Source organism: Oncorhynchus keta, chromosome 31 (genome assembly GCF_023373465.1).
Source record: "Oncorhynchus keta strain PuntledgeMale-10-30-2019 chromosome 31, Oket_V2, whole genome shotgun sequence".
NCBI classification, from domain to species: domain Eukaryota; kingdom Metazoa; phylum Chordata; class Actinopteri; order Salmoniformes; family Salmonidae; genus Oncorhynchus; species Oncorhynchus keta.
This window is the reverse complement of record NC_068451.1, coordinates 7,324,670-7,345,564: the sequence shown is the minus strand read 5'-3', so window position 1 is coordinate 7,345,564 and position 20,895 is coordinate 7,324,670.

Here is a 20,895-nt window from a genome sequence, read left to right as displayed (position 1 = left end):
CCATCTGCTCAAGCAAATACTCCAAGAATTTGAAAGATTTCAAAGAGGGTTTGAACCCAGGTCTGGAGGGGAGGACTGCTTGCACCAGGCCCATCCACCACAGTCAGCAGCCAGAAGTCCTAATCCTCATGGTAACACGGGCCCCTCCATCTCCTCACATTACTGCGCCGATACACTTCTCAATCCGCCAGGCCGCGTTCTCATTAGATCTGAATTAGCTCACCCTCCCTGAGCCCGCTGCCAAATTGCCATGATCACAAGCACAGTGGAAAACAATATACCTATTCCACAGACAGTACCACACAGAGTCTGTTGTCATCCACAAGGATATCTATTGGGCTGCTGTGGTTATGTTAGAGCTGAAAGTCTAAAGTCCAAAAATATCAACTGAGTCATGGGGTTTGTAGTTGATTTTAAATAAAGGATGAAGAAATCAGAGTGAAAGCTATTATACTATAATTGTATGTGTGTTGATGTGTGAGCGATGTGAAGAGAGAGTTTGTGTGTGTGTGTGTGTGTGTGTGTGTGTGTGTGTGTTTGTGCGTGCGTGCACACGTTCAAGTGCGTTTGAGGGTGTTTGTGTGTGCACGTGGCGTGTGCGTGCGTGTGTATGCGTATGCCCAACAAGATATCTTAATCTGCTGACATCCTGTATTTAGGCACACAGCTCCCGCATGAGTTCCAGATGATTTAGTCTCACAGAAAACAACTCTACAGTTAAGTTAAGGCACGAAGTCCAACTGGGTTGAGTTAAGAGTTAAAGGAACATTTCCAATAGGTTCAATTTCATATTCATCATCTCCAGCGCCAACCCAACATCAACTAATGTGAAAATGACGCGTTTCTATGTTGTGCAGTAGAATAAATAAAGGAAGATAAGTGTTTCCAATGACATCATCGGTGTGCAACTTGTCATTTTAGTCAGTTATGAGTAGGAATTGTCTACTAATTGGTTGATGATGTCATTGGAAATACCTATCTTCCTCTATCTTTTTTTACGACAAAATAGAAAAGTGCCATTTTCACATGTTGATGTTGGGGTGGTGCTGGAGATAATGAATATGAAGTTTCAAATGGTGGTTTGGGATAGGTTTAAGACAGAAACAACTCTAGGGTGAAGTACAGGCATTAAGGTTTTGGATCGGGCTACATTTTTTTTAAATATACAGTACCGTTCAAAGGTTTGGGGTCACTTAGAAATGTCCTTGTTTTTGAGAGAAAAACAACTTTTTTGTCCATTAAAATAACATCAAATTGATCAGAAATACAGTCCAGACATTGTTATTGTTGTAAATGACTATTGTAGATGCAAAGGGCTGATTTTTCTCTGGAATATCTACATAGGCGTACTTAGTCCGCAAAACACCAGTCTCAATGTCAACAGTGAAGAGGCGACTCCGAGATGCTGGCCTTCTAGGCAGTTACAAAGAAAAAGCCACATCTCAGACTGGCCAATAAAAAGAAAAGATTAAGATGAGCAAAATAACACAGACAGGCGTCTGTTTCTCAAACTAGACACTCTAATGTACTTGTTCTCTTGCTCAGTTGTGCACCGGGGCCTCCCACTCCTCTTTCTATTCTGGTTAGAAACAGTTTGCTCTGTTCTGTGAAGGGGGTAGTACACAGTGTTGTACGAGATCTTCAGTTTCTTGGCAATTTCTCACATGGAATATCCTTCATTTAGGAGAACAAGAATAGACTGACGAGTTTCAGAAGATAGGATTTTGTTTCTGGCCATTGTGAGCCTGTAATGGAACCCACAAATGCTGATGCTCCAGATACTCAACTAGTCTAAAGAAGGCCAGTTTTATTACTTCTTTAAATCAGCACCACATTTTTCAGCTCGCTAAAATAATTGCAAAAAGGTTTTCTAATGATCAATTAGCCTATTAAAATGAGAAACTTGGATTAGCTAACCCAACGTGCCATTGGAACACAGGAGTGATGGTTGTTGATAGTGGGCCTCTGTAGATATTCCATGTAGATATTCCATTAAAAGTCAGCTGTTTCCAGCTACAATAGTCATTCACAACATTAGCAATGTCTACACTGCATTTCTGATCAATTTGATGTTATTCTAACGGACAAAACAGTTGCTTTTCATTCAAAAAGAAGGACATTTCTAAATGACCGCAAACTTTTGAACGGTTGAGTATTGTATTAATTTAGCAGACGATTTACAGTTAGGACATTAATCTGAAGATAGTACATTCAACCACTTATCCAATTACTCTCTCCAGAAATAAGTCTCTCACTGTTGCCGCCTGCTACCGACCACCCTTAGCTCCCAGCTGTGCCCTGGACACCATTTGTGAATTGATCGGCCCCCATCTAGCTTCAGAGTTTGTTCTGTTAGGTGACCTAAACTGGGATATGCTTAACACCCCGGCAGTCCTACAATCTAAGCTAGATGCCCTCAATCTCACTCAAATCATCAAGGAACCCACCAGGTACAACCCTAACTCTGTAAACAAGGGCACCCTCATAGACGTCATCCTGACCAACTGGCCCTCCAAATACACCTCCGCTGTCTTCAACCAGGATCTCAGCGATCACTGCCTCATTGCCTGTATCCGCCACGGAGCCGCAGTCAAACGACAACCCCTCATCACTGTCAAACGCTCCCTAAAACACTTCTGTGAAAAGGCCTTTCTAATCGACCTGGCCCGGGTATCCTGGAAGGACATTGACCTCATCCCGTCAGTTGAGGATGCCTGGTCATTCTTTAAAAGTAACTTCCTCACCATTTTAGATAAGCAAGCTCCGTTCAAAAAATGCAGAACCAAGAACAGATACAGCCCTTGGTTCACTCCAGACCTGACTGCCCTCGACCAGCACAAAAACATCCTGTGGCGGACTGCAATAGCATCGAATAGCCCCGTGATATGCAACTGTTCAGGGAAGTCAGGAACCAATACACGCAGTCAGTCAGGAAAGCTAAGGCCAGCTTCTTCAGGCAAAAGTTTGCATCCTGTAGCTCCAACTCCAAAAGTTCTGGGACACTGTGAAGTCCATGGAGAACAAGAGCACCTCCTCCCAGCTGCCCACTGCACTGAGGCTAGGTAACACGGTCTCCACCGATAAATCCATGATTATCGAAAACTTCAATAAGCACTTCTCAACGGCTGGCCATGCCTTCCGCCTGGCTACTCCAACCTCGGCCAACAGCTCCCCCCCCCCGCAGCTCCTCGCCCAAGCCTCTCCAGGTTCTCCTTTACCCAAATCCAGATAGCAGATGTTCTGAAAGAGCTGCAAAACCTGGACCTGTACAAATCAGCTGGGCTTGACAATCTGGACCCTCTATTTCTGAAACTATCTGCCGCCATTGTCGCAACCCCTATTACCAGCCTGTTCAACCTCTCTTTCATATCGTCTGAGATCCCCAAGGATTGGAAAGCTGCCGCAGTCATCCCCCTTTTCAAAGGGGGAGACACCCTGGACCCAAACTGTTATAGACCTATATCCATCCTGCCCTGCCTATCTAAGGTCTTCGAAAGCCAAGTCAACAAACAGGTCACTGACCATCTCGAATCCCACCGTACCTTCTCCGCTGTGCAATCTGGTTTCCGAGCCGGTCACGGGTGCACCTCAGCCACACTCAAGGTACTAAACGATATAATAACCGCCATCGATAAAAGACAGTACTGTGCAGCCGTCTTCATCGACCTCGCCAAGGCTTTCGACTCTGTCAATCACCATATTCTTATCGGCAGACTCAATAGCCTCGGTTTTTCGGATGACTGCCATGCCTAGTTCACCAATTACTTTGCAGACAGAGTTCAGTGTGTCAAATCGGAGGGCATGCTGTCCGGTCCTCTGGCAGTCTCTATGGGGGTGCCACAGGGTTCAATTCTCGGGCCGACTCTTTTCTCTGTATATATCAATGATGTTGCTCTTGCTGCGGGCGATTCCCTGATCCACCTCTACGCAGACGACACCATTCTATACCATTCTACCACCACTTTCTCATTGGACACTGTGCTATCTAACCTCCAAACGAGCTTCAATGCCATACAGCACTCCTTCCATGGCCTCCAACTGCTCTTAAACGCGAGTAAAACCAAATGCATGCTTTTCAACCGATCGCTGCCTGCACCCGCATGCCCGACTAGCATCACCACCCTGGATGTTTCCGACCTTGAATATGTGGACATCTATAAGTACCTTTCTATTCCGCAACAAAGCCTCCTTCACTCACGCCGCCAAGCTTACCCTAGTAAAACTGACTATCCTACCGATCCTCGACTTCGGCGATGTCATCTACAAAATGGCTTCCAACACTCTACTCAGCAAACTGGATGCAGTCTATCACAGTGCCATCCGTTTTGTCACTAAAGCACCTTATACCACCCACCACTGCGACTTGTATGATCTAGTCGGCTGGCCCTCACTACATATTCGTCGCCAGACCCACTGGCTCCAGGTCATCTACAAGTCCATGCTAGGTAAAGCTCCGCCTTATCTCAGTTCACTGGTCACGATGGCAACACCCATCCGTAGCACGCGCTCCAGCAGGTGTATCTCACTGATCATCCCTAAAGCCAACACCTCATTTGGCCGCCTTTCGTTCCAGTACTCTGCTGCCTGCTGTGACTGGAACGAACTGCGAAAATCGCTGAAGTTGGAGACTTTTATCTCCCTCACCAACTTCAAACATCAGCTATCCGAGCAGCTAACCGATCGCTGCAGCTGTACATAGTCTATTGGTAAATAGCCCACCCATTTTCACCTACCTCATCCCCATACTGTTTTTATACTGTTTTTTATTTATTTACTTTTCTGCTCGTTTGCACACCAATATCTCTACCTGTACATGACCATCTGATCATTTATCACTCCAGTGTTAATCTGCAAAATTGTATTATTCGCCTACCTCCTCATGCCTTTTGCACACATTGTATATAGACTGCCCATTTTTTTCTACTTTGTTATTGACTTGTTAATTGTTTACTCCATGTGTAACTCTGTGTTGTCTCTTCACACTGCTATGCTTTATCTTGGCCAGGTCACAGTTGCAAATGAGAACTTGTTCTCAACTAGCCTACCTGGTTAAATAAAGGTGAAATAAATAAAAAATAAAAAAATAAAAATCTCCGTGGTAGTAAGCACATTTTCACTCACTAAAGTAGCTTACAGCAGAAATATAGAAAAACAACTCCAGGGTTAAGTTTAGCTATTAAGACTGCCGTTGCAAACTCACTGTGGACATATGGTACAGTGGTCTAAGCAGCGAGCTCCAGCTCCATAGACCATGTGTTTAATTACAGCTCCAGGCACTTGTTTAAAACATTTTTTGCCTCTCGTGGACGATTTTGATAGAGTCTCCCGTCATCCTTGGAACCTGTAAAAAAGTCAAATCTCACCTTGAATCTGGAGTGTTCCCTCAGCGTATGCCTGTGGGTGTGTGTGTTGTGTCTGAGAGAGGAGAGATACGGTTCTGTGTTAAAACATGGCTCTCTCCATGGCTCTCTCTCTCTCTGTCTCTCCTCTCTTCACCTCTGTTGACACACCTGCCCAGCCCACAACCTCCTCCTCTTCTCCTCACCAAACGGTGAGACGGTGTCACCAGAAGGCTCTGTGCTCAAATATTGATATTATACACGGAGTACACCAAACATTAGGAACACCTTCCCTCAGAACAGCCTCAGTTCATCAGGGCATGGACTCTACAAGGTGTCGAAAGCTTTCCAGAGGGTTGCTGGCCCATGTTGACTCCAATGCTTCCCACAGTTGGCTGGTTGTCCTTGTCCTCAATATTGATATTGATATATTGGCATTAAGTGCAGCTTATGATCAAGAAAAACTGTTCCTCTGTTTATTAAAACTCAAATATAGAAATATTCTTAGAAGTACATTTACGGCTACACATTTAGATACTTTTTGCGGAATAATGTACAGTATTTTCCATTTGTAGAACCGTTTTGAGAAGAAGATAAATGTGGATTAGTTTTACAGACTTCATAGAAATGACATTGCAAGAATATTATGACGTTAAAATTCTCAATCGCTCAGAGCATCAGAAGTGACATCAGTCAGAAGTGTTGTCCTTGAGCAGGGTCACAACAAACTTCCATTTCATTCTCAGGCATTCTGTTTTGATCCATAGGGGCATTCCACAATCAGTTTTGGAAACGACTTCTTCTTCTGAGCGTGGATGATTTGTCATGTATTTATATTTGGAATAGGTGAAAAACCTACAAACACATTTATGCCGGATGTGTTAAATTGTAATTCAGTGTTTTTCATGTTGCTCTTCAGTTGGCCCCATTGCTATTTCTGCCACCGCAAGCATCACAGATAGAAAGTGTTGATCTTTAAACCATGGAAAACTGGCATTACTGAATCCTGTGTACAATGTTGTCCACCACAAACTACAGTGGCCAAAATATTGTCCTCCATGTAGATAAAATGTGCCTAAAATGTCAATTAAATTACGGGAAATAAGTAATTTGAGTAGGAAAGTAATTGATGAATAATCACTGGTCTTGTGAAAGGAACACATGTGTAAATGGCTTCGCACAAAACAAAAAAACATGTTAATTGAACCACCAACTTCAAGAAAAAGCCTAATATATTAACAATCATGACAATGAGAAAGCTTGATTAGTAAAAAGCCATTTGAATTGCGTAAGAAGCATTTGTTATGGCACTTTATACAATAAGCAATGGAATAACTAAGACTAAATATATTGTAGAAGCCCATGCATGGAAGAAGCTTAATTTATGTGAAGGATGCACGTCCAGCCTACTATTACTGTATAATATGCTCCTGGATGATTATAAATACAGATCATTTCAACCTGGTTTCAGAGCATTACGTAATATTCTTTACCTAAATCCGAGACACTCCATTTAGTATGATAGGTTACATTTCCTTTGGGATGTATTAGTTTGTGGATGTCCATCACCCATTTTGTATGAAATGTTACGAATTTGCAATACGTACTATGTTACGACTTTGCAAAATATACATTGTATTACGAATGAGCGAAAATAATTTTAACTAGGTGGCTAATGTTCGCTAGCTAGCAAACGTTAGCTAGACTAGGGGTTAGGGTTAGGACTTAGGGTTGAGGTTAGGGTCAAGTTTAGGAGTTGGGGTTAGGGTTAAGTTTAGGAGTTAGGCTAAAGGGTTAGGGTTAGGAGAAGGGGAAGGGGAAGTGTTAGCTAACATGCTAAGTAGTTGCAAAGTAGCTAAAAAATAGTAAGTAGTTGAAAAGTTATCTAAAATGCTAAGGTTGTCAGTGATTAGATTCAAACTCACAACCTCCGGGTTGCGAGACGTTCACGTTATATGCCCACCCATCTGCCCCGCCCAACCACCCTACTTTTGTTTTTGCCTGAAGTAACCATCTGTCTTATGTAACCATACCAAACGTAACATATCATTCTAATTTGAGTGTCACGGATTTACATTTACTATGTCACGTCAAGTCTATGAGACCAGGCTGATCATTTTCAGAGAAGGGCAATAGTGTTTTTCCTGGATGTGGGGGAGAGGGAACCAAGTAGAGAGGAAAAGAAAAGGAGGGGGAGAACAGGAGTGTAGGAAAGGGGAGCAGGGGGAAGGGAGTTGAAAGCAGAGGAGCAGGGAGGAGGGGGAGTTGAGGGAAGAGAACAGGGGAGGAGAGGGGACAGAGGGAGGACAGGGGAGGAGAGGGGACAGAGGGAGGACAGAGGAAGGCAGGGGAGGAGAGGGGAGAGAGGGGGGGGGGCAGTATCTCAGGGTTGGTTTTTTTGTCATCAAATATCCATGGTGAGGAAGAGACGGGGAGGAGAGGAAAGCCCAGCACCTCCCAAACTTCTACCCTCATCACCAACATCCTGACTCCATCCTGAATCCACAGCACCTCAAACCACTGGCGACACATTCTCTTTCTACACATATACACACTCTTTCTCTCTCTCTCTCTCTCTCTCTCTCTCTCTCTCTCTCTCTCTCTCTCTCTCTCTCTCTCTCTCTCTCTCTCTCTCTCTCTCTCTCTCTCTCTCTCTCTCTCTCTCTCTCTCTCTCTCTCTCTCTCTCTCTCTCTCTCTCTCTCTCACACACACACACACACACACACACACACACACACACACACACACACACACACAGGTAGTTAAATATCCCCCTCTTCTTCATCTAGACCCCTCCTATGAACATCTATTAGTAGCTTACACCAGGCTGTATTAACATCTATGAAACTCTCCTTATACTATTGATAGGACATGTCCAAATCACTGCTGTCGTATTAAGAGCTAACCGCTAAAGCACAGAGAGTTTAAGTGCTAACCGAGCATGCCTGGTTTATTATGCTTTGTGTGAATAATAAAATACTCTTCCCTCTCTCTCTCCTTTCTCCCTCTCTCTTGTTTTCCCTCCCCACCACTCTCTTTTACATAGCAGTCTCTCAGCTCTCCATACATGGGTGAACTTGGCAGGGGCACTTTGTTTGAACACTGAGTAGATTGCCTTGTATCGTGAATATTTAACTTTCTCTGACAGACCGGGTCTAACGTCGTTACGGGGAGATTAAGGGCCAGGATGATTACCTGAGGATGGGCTCCAGTAAGGATGTGCTTTCTTTCTCTCTCTCGCTCATACTCCCCTCACACTCTCTCTCTCTCTCTTGTGCAGAGGAGGACTCCTTGGAAAAGGTCTTTATGTAACACAAGCAGCGTTTGGAAAGCCAGGTGACTTCTTCTGCCTTCCCTCTAGTAGTTGCTTCACTTCCTCCTCGCCTCATGTGCACATTTGAGTGTTAGCACTGCATGTTATTGAACCACACTTTTACTATCCCATATTTTCCTTGTCATGCGTGTCCACTTGCCATGGACTCAGGGGCCATATTCTAAAAGCGTCTCAGAGTAGAAGTGCTGATCTAGGATCAGGTCCCCCAAGTCCATATAACCGTACACATTTTCATCTGAAAAGGCAAAACCGGTTCTTATATCAGTACTCTGACTCTGAGAGTTTGTGAACATTGACCCAGACCTCAACTCTGATTGCGATCAGCATTAAGGTGTCTATGTACATTTCACATGGTCCTGAGCAGATCTTCAGAGCATAGGCAAGCATACACACTGTAATGCTGTATCCTATCAGAAACTGCCTCTGCCGACAGTAGCCTACCCATAGACATGGCACTGACTTCTCGGTCTTCTTCATTTCTCAACATGGATTTTGGACAGCCTGACAAGGCCATGGTTTATAATGGGGAAAAGGCTGCTCCCTCATTTAGGCTGCTAGGCTTTTCCATAATTGTATCAGGAGGTCAAGGCCTCATGGCCAGACGGGCCACCACTGTTTTCTCCCATTATTTATGAAGGAAATTGATTATTGATTGGGAAAAGGCAGACCTGATTGAGTGGAGAAAGAGCCAGAAAGAGAGAGATCAATGAGGGATGACTGAAGCACATCACGCCAGTATTGACAGAATTGGAATCGAAACGGAGAAAGCACACAATTTACATAGGTTAATATTGACTCAATTTCCTCTGAAACTCTCTTTCTCTGACAGACCTCCTTATTCCTCTCTCTTTCTGACTTTCGTTCTCTTTCTTTTTCTCTCTCTGTTCTGATAGAGAGGGTATAAGAACACAGAGAGCCTATCAGTCCCCGCCCCTCTCTCTGTCCATCTTTCTCTCTGATTCCCCCGCCCCTCTCTCTGTCCATCTTTCTCTCTGATTCCCCCGCCCCTCTCTCTGTCCACATTCCCCCGCCCCTCTCTCTGTCCATCTTTCTCTCTGAGCATCTATCTTTCTATCTTTCTCTCTGACTCCCTATCTGTCTATCTTTCTCTCTGATTCCCCCGCCCCTCTATCTGTCCATCTGTCCATCTTTCTCTCTGATTCCCCCGCCCCTCTCTCTGTCCATCTTTCTCTCTGATTCCCCACCCCCTATCTGTCCATCCTCTCTCTGTCCATCTTTCTCTCTGATTGATTCCCCCCCCTCTATCTGTCTATCTTTCTCTCTGTCCATCTTTCTCTCTGATTCCCCCGACCCCCTGTCCATCCCCTGACTATCTTTCTATCTTTCTCTCTGACTCCCCCGCCCCTCTATCTGTCTATCTTTCTCTCTGATTCCCCCGCCCCTCTATCTTTCTATCTTTCTCTCTGACTCCCCCGCCCCTCTATCTTTCTATCTTTCTCTCTGATTCCCCCGACCCTCTATCTGTCCACCTTTCTCTCTGACTCCCCCGACCCTCTATCTGTCCACCTTTCTCTCTGACTCCCCCGCCCCTCTATCTTTCTATCTTTCTCTCTGATTCCCCCGACCCTCTATCTGTCTATCTTTCTCTCTGACTCCCCCGCCCCTCTATCTGTCTATCTTTCTATCTGTCTATCTTTCTTGATTCCCCCGATTCCCCCCCTCTATCTGTCCCCGCCCCTCTATCTGTCTATCTTTCTCACTGACTCCCCCGCCCCTCTATCTGTCTATCTTTCTCTCTGACTCCCCCGCCCCTCTATCTGTCTATCTTTCTCTCTGCCCCTCTATCTCTATCTTTCCCTGATTCCCCCGACCCTCTATCTGTCTATCTTTCTCACTGACTGATCTTCTATCTTTCTCTCTGACCCGCCCCCTCTCCATCTATCTGTCCATCTTTCTCTCTGACTCCCCCGCCCCCTATCTATCTGTCCATCTGTCTCTCTGACTCCCCCGCCCCTCTATCTGTCTATTTTTCTCTCTGACTCCCTCGCCCCTCTATTTGTCCACCTTTCTCTCTGACTTCCCCGCCCCTCTATCTGTCCATCTTTCTCTCTGATTTCCCCGACCCTCTATCTGTCCACCTTTCTCTCTGACTCCCCCGCCCCTCTATCTGTCTATCTTGCAGATGCATGGTGCATGGGGTATGTTCTTGCAGTATTGACAGGTCCCATGCATGTCCCGGCCTCTCCAGGCAGGCTAACGTTGGGTTTAATCTCAATGTCAAAGAGAAGGGCTCCTTAAAGCAAATCACCCACATTGAGCAAGCAGGTCATGCATTATTCAGAGGTACTATTTTTCCTAATATACAACCTCGCCCCTCTCGACTCCTCCTTACTCCCCCTCCCACCTAACCACCACTGCCCTCATCAGTGACGGATTACCTAAGGGAGACTACTATGCCTGATTCACACTGCCGAACTGAACCATACTGATTTTTTGTTTCCATCATTTTTTGTTGTTGTTGCGCAGTCACAGTAACTATGGTGGACGCATAACCAGGCCAGTCCAGTACAAGTCAGTTTGGCTTGGTTTGGCTCTATAGTGTGAATCAGGCTCCAGATTCCTCTCCATTTGCCCACTCCTTAAACTATACAGGGGTTGAGTGGGGGAGCGATGTGTGCGTATAGCGACAGCATTCTAGGTCTCCCTATCGTGCTTTAGTACCGTAATGACATCATGGATTCATTATTCATTGACATACAGTGCCAGTCAAAAGTTTGGACACACCTACTCAATCAAGGGTTTTTCTTTATTTTTGGACTTTTTTTCTACATTGTAGAATAATTCAAACCTATGAAATAAAACATATGGAATCACGTAGTAACCAAAAACAGTGTTAAACAAATCTAAATGGATTTTTAGATTCATCAAAGTAGCCACCCTTTGCACTCTTGGCATTCTCTCAACCAGCTTCATGAGGTCGTCTGGTACTGTAGGTCTGTGTAAAGTAATCAAGAGGGATCTGAACAGTGAAATATACTATCTCTGTTCTTTCACTGATTCTTTCACTATCTCTGTTCTTTCACTGATTCTTTCACTATCTCTGTTCTTTTACTGATTCTTTCACTATCTCTGTGATTCTTGTTCCTGAATACTAAAAGGTTTAGAGTGATAGTAAAACTCCATACAGGGGGAATGATGAAAAAAATCCTGTAAGCAAGACTTACCCTGTGCATCCTAGAATGGTTTAGGGGCTAATGATAGTAGATATGTGGCTGTGTTCTGTGCGTGTGTGCGTGTGTGTGTGTGTGTGTGTGTGTGTGTGTGTGTGTGTGTGTGTGTGTGTGTGTGTGTGTGTGTGTGTGTGTGTGTGTGTGTGTGTGTGTGTGTGTGTGTGTGTGTTTGTCAGTTGGGATTGCTGGTTTGTGTACTTAGCCCCTGTGTCCTGACCTGCTACTAATTGGCTCCAATGCAGTGCACCCCTCCACACCACTTCACAGAGGCACAGGGTGTTCCCCCTACCCTTCCCTCCTATCCCCTCTGCCACCTCTCCTACTCACCCCTACCACACTCAGGGGGTCCTGCTTGATCCCCAACCCCCATCCCCCTCTATCTACCCTGGGCAGCTGCTTCTTGGGCTGGGTGTAGGAGGTGGAACACGCTCTACAATGTATGAACCATCACACATCTTTTAAACCAGACACAAGGCTATTACAGGCTAATCGTCACTCTTGATCTATGTGATTGTAAGTTGGTCTGCATAAGAGTGTCTGCTAAGTGACTGACATGTAAACGTGTGTAGTGTACTCTACCTGGTAGAATAAAGGTGCTGATCAAATATGTATTTGCTAATTAAATGAGGGGAAACCTCACTATTCCACTCCAGTTGTTATCTAAAGTGTAGAAACATTGATTTGGCACTGGAGTGCATATTTCCTGTATTTCTTGATAAAGACATAGGAAGCTTTTAGGTCTGATAGCCAGCTCATGCCCCATAGAGTTTCTTCCCTATTCAAAGTGGAGAGCTCAGCCACGTATGACCTAAAGGGCCACTTACAAACACATGAATATGCCCCTACCCAGACACAAAGAGATGCCACTTTAGACACCTGCAGATGCTGTCACACACACACACACACACACACACACACACACACACACACACACACACACACACACACACACACACACACACACACACACACACACACACACACACACACACACACACACACACACACACACACACACACACACACACACACACACACACACACACATGTAGAAACACACGCAACACATATGCACACATATGCATATATGCGAGCCCACATGCACACACACACACACATATATACGCACACACGGACACTGTGGACACAAGCACGGCCAAGCAAGGTGTCTCATGCGTGCGTAAACATAGTCACAAGCTCTTCCACACACATGCAAACACTTGTCCGCACACACACACACACACACACACACACACACACACACACACACACACACACACACACACACACACACACACACACACACACACACACACACACACACACACACACACACACACACACACACACCCATGCACACACAAATGCACACACACACATGCACAGACACTCACCTTAATTGGCCCACCAAGCATCTCTTAAAAAGCCTTTGAGAGAGAGGATGAGAGAGAGAGAGGGAAGGAGGGAGGGAAAGAGGGAGGGAGGAAAGGAGAGTACAGGAGGAGGAGAGAGGTAGGAAACACAGTGTGTCTTTCTGGGTGTAATTACAGATGCAGATGCGCGTTGCCACTTGCAACATGGCTGAATTAATTTCCATCCTCCCTGCCATGCCCTCCCTGGGGAGACGCCGACAGAGAAGGGGGGAGGAGTGGAGAGGGAATCTGGGAATCTGCATAACAAGCCAAGAGAGAAGGAGGGAAAAGAGGGGAATGGAAGGGCAGAGGAAATATGGGGAGAGAAAGGGTGAGGAGAGGTGGTAAGATAGAATATGAGATGGGTAGAGAAGGGGAGGGATGGGGAGAGGAGAAATAGAGAGAGAGAGAGAGAAGAAGAAGAAGGGGAGAGAAGGGGAGAGAAGAGAAAGGGGAGGAAAATAAATAAAAGATGATGAGAATATAACTGAGGAGCAGTAGAGAGAGTGTTTCTGTCTGCAGATCACAACTTCTGTTTTGGGTTTCTATGTTTTCAACCAACACAATTAAAAAGAGACAGTGTACTGTATTTTCAGATTGTTGCTTTCTACATTTCCACCATTCATTCAGAGAAAGAAAGGACTACATCAGTCTAAAATAACTCTGCTGTTTTTTCTAAATCTCTCTCTCCCAGTCATGTATATGATTGATTAAGGAGAGCCTGGTACCAGGTCCCCCAGTGTGTCTATAGTAGTGACAGCTCATGACCACCAGGGGCTTACCACTCTGTAGCACAGTGTGTGTCCTGCATACGTGTGTGTCCTGCGTATGTATGTGCGTGCTTGTGTGTGTGTGTGTGTCCTTGCCTGTGCATGCTTATACTCCTGTGTATGTGCGTCTGCACACACACACACACACACACACACACACACACACACACACACACACACACACACACACACACACACACACACACACACACACACACACACACACACACACACACACACACACACACAGTTCCTCCCCCTGTATGCCCACCTGGCTTCCCTCCCTCTTCTTTGCCAGCCAGTGAGAGAGGAGAGGCAGCCAGACCGATTAATTATCTCTCTGCTAATTGAATGTAGAGGGACTCTACTGGGATCGGTCATTAAACTGATGCAGTGTTTGTTTGTCTCCACTGTTTATCTATCCGCAGCTAAGAGATACATCAGACGCGGACCAACACATGCAGATCTGGCAACGTACAACACTGACACAAGTTGCCATGTACAGTACCAGTCAAAAGTTTGGACACACCTACTCATTCAAGGGTTTTTCTTTATTTTGACTATTTTCTACATTGTAGGATAATAGTGAAGACATCAAAACTATGAAATAACACATATGGAATCATGCAGTAAACAAAAAAGTGTTATCAAAATATATTTTAGATTCTTCAAGTAGCCACCCTTTGCCTTGATGACAGCTTAGCAAACTCATGGTATTCTCTCAACCAGCTTCATTAAAAATGCTTTTCCAACGGTCTTGAAAGACTTCCCACATATGCTGAGCAATTGTTGGCTGCGTTTCCTTCACTCTGTGGTCCAACTCATCCCAAACCATCTCAATTGGGATGAGGTCGGGGGATTGTGGAGGCCTGGTCATCTGATGCAGCATTCCTCTCCTTCTTGGTCAAATAGCCCTTACACAGATAGGGCCGTTGGAACCAAAAATCTCAAATATGGACTCGTCAGACCAAAAGGACAGATTTCCACCGGTCTAATGTCCATTGCTCTTGTTTCTAGGCCCAAATAAGTCTCTTCTTATTATTGTGGTCCTTTAGTAGTGGTTTCTTTGCAGCAATTCGACCATGAAGGCCTGATTCGCACAGTCTCTTCTGAACAGTTGACGTTGAGATGTGTCTGTTACTTGAACTCTGTGAAGCATTTATTTGGGCTGCAATTTCTGAGGCTGGTAACTCTAATGAACTAATCCTCTGCAGCAGAGGTAATTGTGGGTCTTTCTTTGCTGTGGTGGTCCTCATGAGAGTCAGTTTCATCATAGCGGTTGATGGTTTTTGCAGCTGTACTTGAAGAAACTTTTAAATGTCTTAACGTAATGATGAACTGTCGTTTCTTTTTGCTTATTTGAGCTGTTCTTGCCATAATATGGACTTTTACCAAATAGGGCTATCTTTTGTATACCACCCCTACCTTGTCACAACACCACTGATTGGGTCAAACGAATTAAGAAGGAAAGAAATTCCACATATGAACTTTTATCAAGGCACAGCTGTTAATTCAAATGCACTCCAAGTGACTACCTAATGAAGCTGGTTCAGAGAATGCCAATAGTGTGCCAAGCTGTCATCAAGGCAAAGGGTGGCAACTTTGAAGACTCAAATATATAAGGTTTATATTTGGTTACCACATGATTCCATGTGTATTATTTCATAGTGTTGGTGTCTTCACTAATATTCTACAATGTAGAAAATTGAAAAAAATAAAGAAAAACCCTTTAATGGGTAGGTGTGTCCAAACTTATGACATGTTTACACCCCAAACCATTGCAAAGATAGGCCAGTTGTGTACAGATAATTGCCCAGTTGTGTATGTAAACATAGATATTAAGTAGCATTGTTTAAGGTGCTTTAGTGACAAAATATTTGACCAACTTTCCAGTTTTAAAGTGGCTGGAAATTTTGTAGATGACAAGCCACAGATAATTGCCCAGCCATTGCCCATTCAGCCAGGTCGCTCAAGTTCCACTTCGAAAATCCGACATCCATCCAGACTGTTGTGGACGGGGGAGACGGATGGGCATAAAGCCATGAGCTCTGACTCCGAGGGTTGTGTGTTCAATCCCATTGGTAGGCACTCATTTTAGAAATGTTCTGTTTGAACCCTTTCCCAAACCTTTACCCTTAACTTAACCATTCAGAAGTAATGCCAAAACTTAACCATGGTGTTGTTTATGTTTTAAACCTATCCCAAAAATTAAACAAATCAAATCAAATCAAATGTATTTGTCACATACACATGGTTAGCAGATGTTAATGCTGGAGTGTTGGGTTTATCAGTGGTGACCATGTTACCTAGCCTCAGTGCAGTGGGCAGCTGGGAGGAGGTGCTCTTGTTCTCCATGGACTTCACAGTGTCCCAGAACTTATTTGATTTTTTTGGATTTCAGTTGGAGCTACAGGATGCAAACTTCTGCCTGAAGAAGCTGGCCTTAGCTTTCCTGACTGACTGCAGTGTGTATTGGTTCCTGACTTCCCTGAACAGTTGCATATCGCTGGGACTATTCTGCTATTGCAGTCCGCCACAGGATGTTTTTGTGCTGGTCGAGGGCAGTCAGGTCTGGAGTGAACCAAGGGCTGTATCTGTTCTTAGTTCTGCATTTTTTGAACGGAGCATGCTTATCTAAAATGGTGAGGAAGTTACTTTTAAAGAATGACCAGGCATCCTCAACTGAAGGGATGAGGTCAATGTCCTTCCAGGATACCCGGGCCAGGTCGATTAGAAAGGCCAGGGAGCGTTTGACAGTGATGAGGGGTGGTCGTTTGACTGCGGCTCCGTAGCGGATACAGGCAATGAGGCAGTGATCGCTGAGATCCTGGTTGAAGACAGCGGAGGTGTATTTGGAGGGCCAGTTGGTCAGGATGACGTCTATGAGGGTGCCCTTGCTTACAGAGTTGGGGTTGTACCTGGTGGGTTCCTTGATGATTTGTGTGAGATTGAGGGCATCTAGCTTAGATTGTAGGACTGCCGCGATGTTAAGCATATCCCAGTTTAGGTCACCTAACAGAACAAACTCTGAAGCTAGATGGGGGGCGATCAATTCACAAATGGTGTCCAGGGCACAGCTGGGAGCTGAGGGGGGTCGGTAGCAGGCGGCAACAGTGAGAGACTTATTTCTGGAGAGAGTAATTTTCAAAATTAGTAGTTCGAACTGTTTGGGTATGGACCTGGAAAGTATGACATTACTTTGCAGGCTATCTCTGCAGTAGACTGCAACTCCTCCCCTTTAACAGTTCTATCTTGATGGAAGATGTTATAGTTGGGTATGGAAATCTCTGAATTTTTGGTGGCCTTCCTGAGCCAGGATTCAGACGAACGGCAAGGACATCAGGGTTAGCAGAGTGTGCTAAAGCAGTGAGTAAAACAAACTTAGGGAGGAGGCTTCTGATGTTGACATGCATGAAACCAAGGCTTTTACGATCACAGAAGTCAACAAATGAGGGTGCCTGGGGACATGCAGGGCCTGGGTTTACCTCAACATCACCCGCGGAACAGAGAAGGAGTAGTATGAGGGTGCGGCTAAAGGCTATCAAAACTGGTCGCCTAGAGCGTTGGGGACAGAGAATAAGAGGAGCAGGTTTCTGGGCATGGTAGAATATATTCAGGGCATAATGCGCAGACAGGGGTATGGTGGGATGCGGGTACAGCGGAGGTAAGCCCAGGCACTGGGTGATGATGAGAGAGGTTGTATCTCTGGACATGCTGGTTGTAATGGGTGTGTCAGAGTGGGAGTTGGGACAAAGGAGGTATCAGGGTATAAAGAGTGGAACTAGGGGCTCCATTGTGAACTAAAACAATGATAACTAACCTGAGCAACAGTATACAAGGCATATTGACATTTGAGAGAGACATACAGCGAAGCATACAGTAATCACAGGTGTTGAATTGGGAAAGCTAGCTAAAACAGTAGGTGAGACAACAGCTAATCAGCTAGCACAACAACAGCAGGTAAAATGGTGTTGACTAGGCAACGGGGCCGACAGATAAAACAAACAAGCAGAATGGAGTACCGTGATTAATGGACAGTCCAGCATGCATCAGCTATGTAGCCAAGTGACCAGTGTCCAGGGGGCAGCGGTGGATGGGGCAGGGAAGCTGGACTGGCGAGTGTTATCCAGGTTAAAAAACTAACAATGACTAAATAGCTTGTAGCTAGTTAGCTGGTTAGCTTCTGGAGGTTCTTGAGTATGTTCTAAAAACTAAAAATAATAGCGATTCCGTATCACATTGGGTGAGGCAGGTTTCCGGAAGGTATAAACAAATTAAAAATCGGAAAGAGATAAGTACAGTGAGTGTTTGAGACACGGCGATGCAGACGGTTAGCAGGCCTGTGCTAACAAGCTAACAGTTAGCAGGCCGGGGTAAACAAGGTAGCAGTTAGCAGGCCGGGGTAAACAAGGTAGCAGTTAGCGGACCAGGGCTAAACAAGCTAGCAGTTAGCAGGCCGAATTAGCAAGCAAGGAGATAGCATGGGCTAGAGAGTTAGCCTTTGGGGGACATCACGATGGGGTGAGTCTGTTTATTCCTCTTCATGCGGTGACATCGATAGACCGGTCATGGGCCCGGGTATTGTAGCCCAGGAGTTTTCTACGGTGGTAAGCACAGGTGCTCTGACCGGGCTAGCTTCAAGCTAAGTGGGTGGAAACGCTAGCCAGGAGTAATCATCCGGGGTTGCGGTTTAGCTAGATAGCTAGTTGTGAAGATCCAGCTGAAAAATGTTCCGTTTGCGGTGGGAATCCGGGGATAAAACATAAATAGGTCCGTTATACTCTGGTTAGCGTCGCGTTGTTCGAACTGGCGAGAGCTTTCCGAGCTAAAGGTTAGCTGATGACCGGTTAGCTGAAGACCGCTAGCATAGCTGGTGGTTAGCTGGCTAGCTTCAGTTGAGGGGTTCCGGTTCCGAAGTAAATATAAATACTTTAGGAAAAAGTAGCTACATTGGGTGAGGCGGGTTGCAGGAGAGTATTTGGAAGCTTAGGTTTAGCAAAATGTTTTTAAAGATATGCGAAGAAAAATATGTAAAAACGAAAAAGAAATGATTTATACAAGGGACACGATACGACAGGACGAATTACTGCAACGCCATCTTGGAAACAGGGACAATGGTGGCCCTCTTGAAGCATGTGGGAACAGCAGACTGGGATAAGGATTAATTGAATATGTCCGTAAACACACCAGCCAGCTGGTCTGCACATGCTCTGAGGACGCGGTTGGGGATGCCGTCTGGTCCTGCAGCCTTGCGAGGGTTAACACGTTTAAATGTTTTACTCACATCGGCTGCAGTGAAGGAGAGTCCGCAGGTTTTGGTTGCCGGCCGTGTCAGTGGCACTGTATTCTCCTCAAAGCGGGCGGGCAAAAACGTGATTTAGTCTGTCTGGGAGCAAGACATCCTGGTCCGCGACAGGGCTGGTTTTCTTTTTGTAATCCATGATTGACTGTAGACCCTGCCACATACCTCTTGTGCCTGAGCCGTTGAATTGCTACTCTACTTTGACTCTATACTGGAGCTTAGCTTGTTTGATTGCCTTGCGGAGGGAATAGCTACACTGTTTGTATTCGGTCATGTTTCCGGTCACCTTGCCCTGGTTAAAAGCTGTGGTTCATGCTTTCAGTTTCACGCGAATGCTGCCATCAATCCACGGTTTCTGGTTTGGGAATGTTTTAATCGTTGCTATGGGTACGACATTGTCAATGCACTTTCTAATGAACTCGCTCACCGAATCAGCGTATTCGTCAATGTTGTTGTTGGACTCAATACGGGACATATCCCAATCCAAGTGATCGAACCAGTCTTGAAGCGTGGAATCAGATTGGTCGGACCAGCGTTGAACAGACCTGAGCGCGGGAGCTTCTTGTTTTAGTTTCTGTCTGTAGGCAGGGAGCAACAAAATGGAGTCGTGGTCAGCTTTTCCGAAAGGATGGCAGGGGAGGGCCTTATATGCGTCGTGAAAGTTAGAATAACAATGATCCAGGGTTTTACCAGCCCTGGTTGCGCAATCGATATGCTGATACAATTTAGGGAGTCTTGTTTTTAGATTAGCCTTGTTAAAATCGCCAGCTACAATGAATGCAGGCTCAGAATATGTGGTTTACAGTTTGCATAGAGTCAAATAAAGTTTGTTCAGGGCCATCGATGTGTCTGCTTGGGGGGGGGGGAATATATACGGCTGTGATTATAATCGAAGAGAATTCCCTTGGTAGGTAATGCGGTCAACATTTGATTGTGAGGAATTCTAAGTCAGGTGAACAGAAGGACTTGAGTTCCTGTATGTTGTTATGATCACACCACGTCTCGTTAATCATAAGGCATACCCTCCCGCCCATCTTCGTACCAGAAAGATACTTGTTTCTATCGGCGCGATGCGTGAAGAAACCAGCTGGCTGCACTGACTCCATTAGCGTCCCTCGAGTGAGCCATGTTTCCGTGAAGCAAAGAACGTTACAGTCTCTGATGTCTCTCTGGAATGCTACCTTTGCTCGGATTTCATCAACCTTGTTGTCAAGAGACTGAACATTGGCGAGGAGTATGCTAGGGAGTGGTGCGCGATGTGCCTGTCTCTGGAGCCTGACCAGAAGACCGCCTCGTTTGCCTCTTTTACGATGTCGTTGTTTTGGGTCGCTGGCTGGCATCCAATCCGTTGTCCTGGGTGGAAGGCAGAACACAGGATCCGCTTCGGGAAAGTCATATTCCTGGTCATAATGATGGTGAGGTGCTCTTATATTTAGTAGTTCCTCCCGACTGTATGTAATAAAACCTAAGATTACCTGGGGTACCAACGTAAGAAATAACACGTAAAAATGAAAAAACTAAATAGTTTCCTAGGAATGCGAAGCGA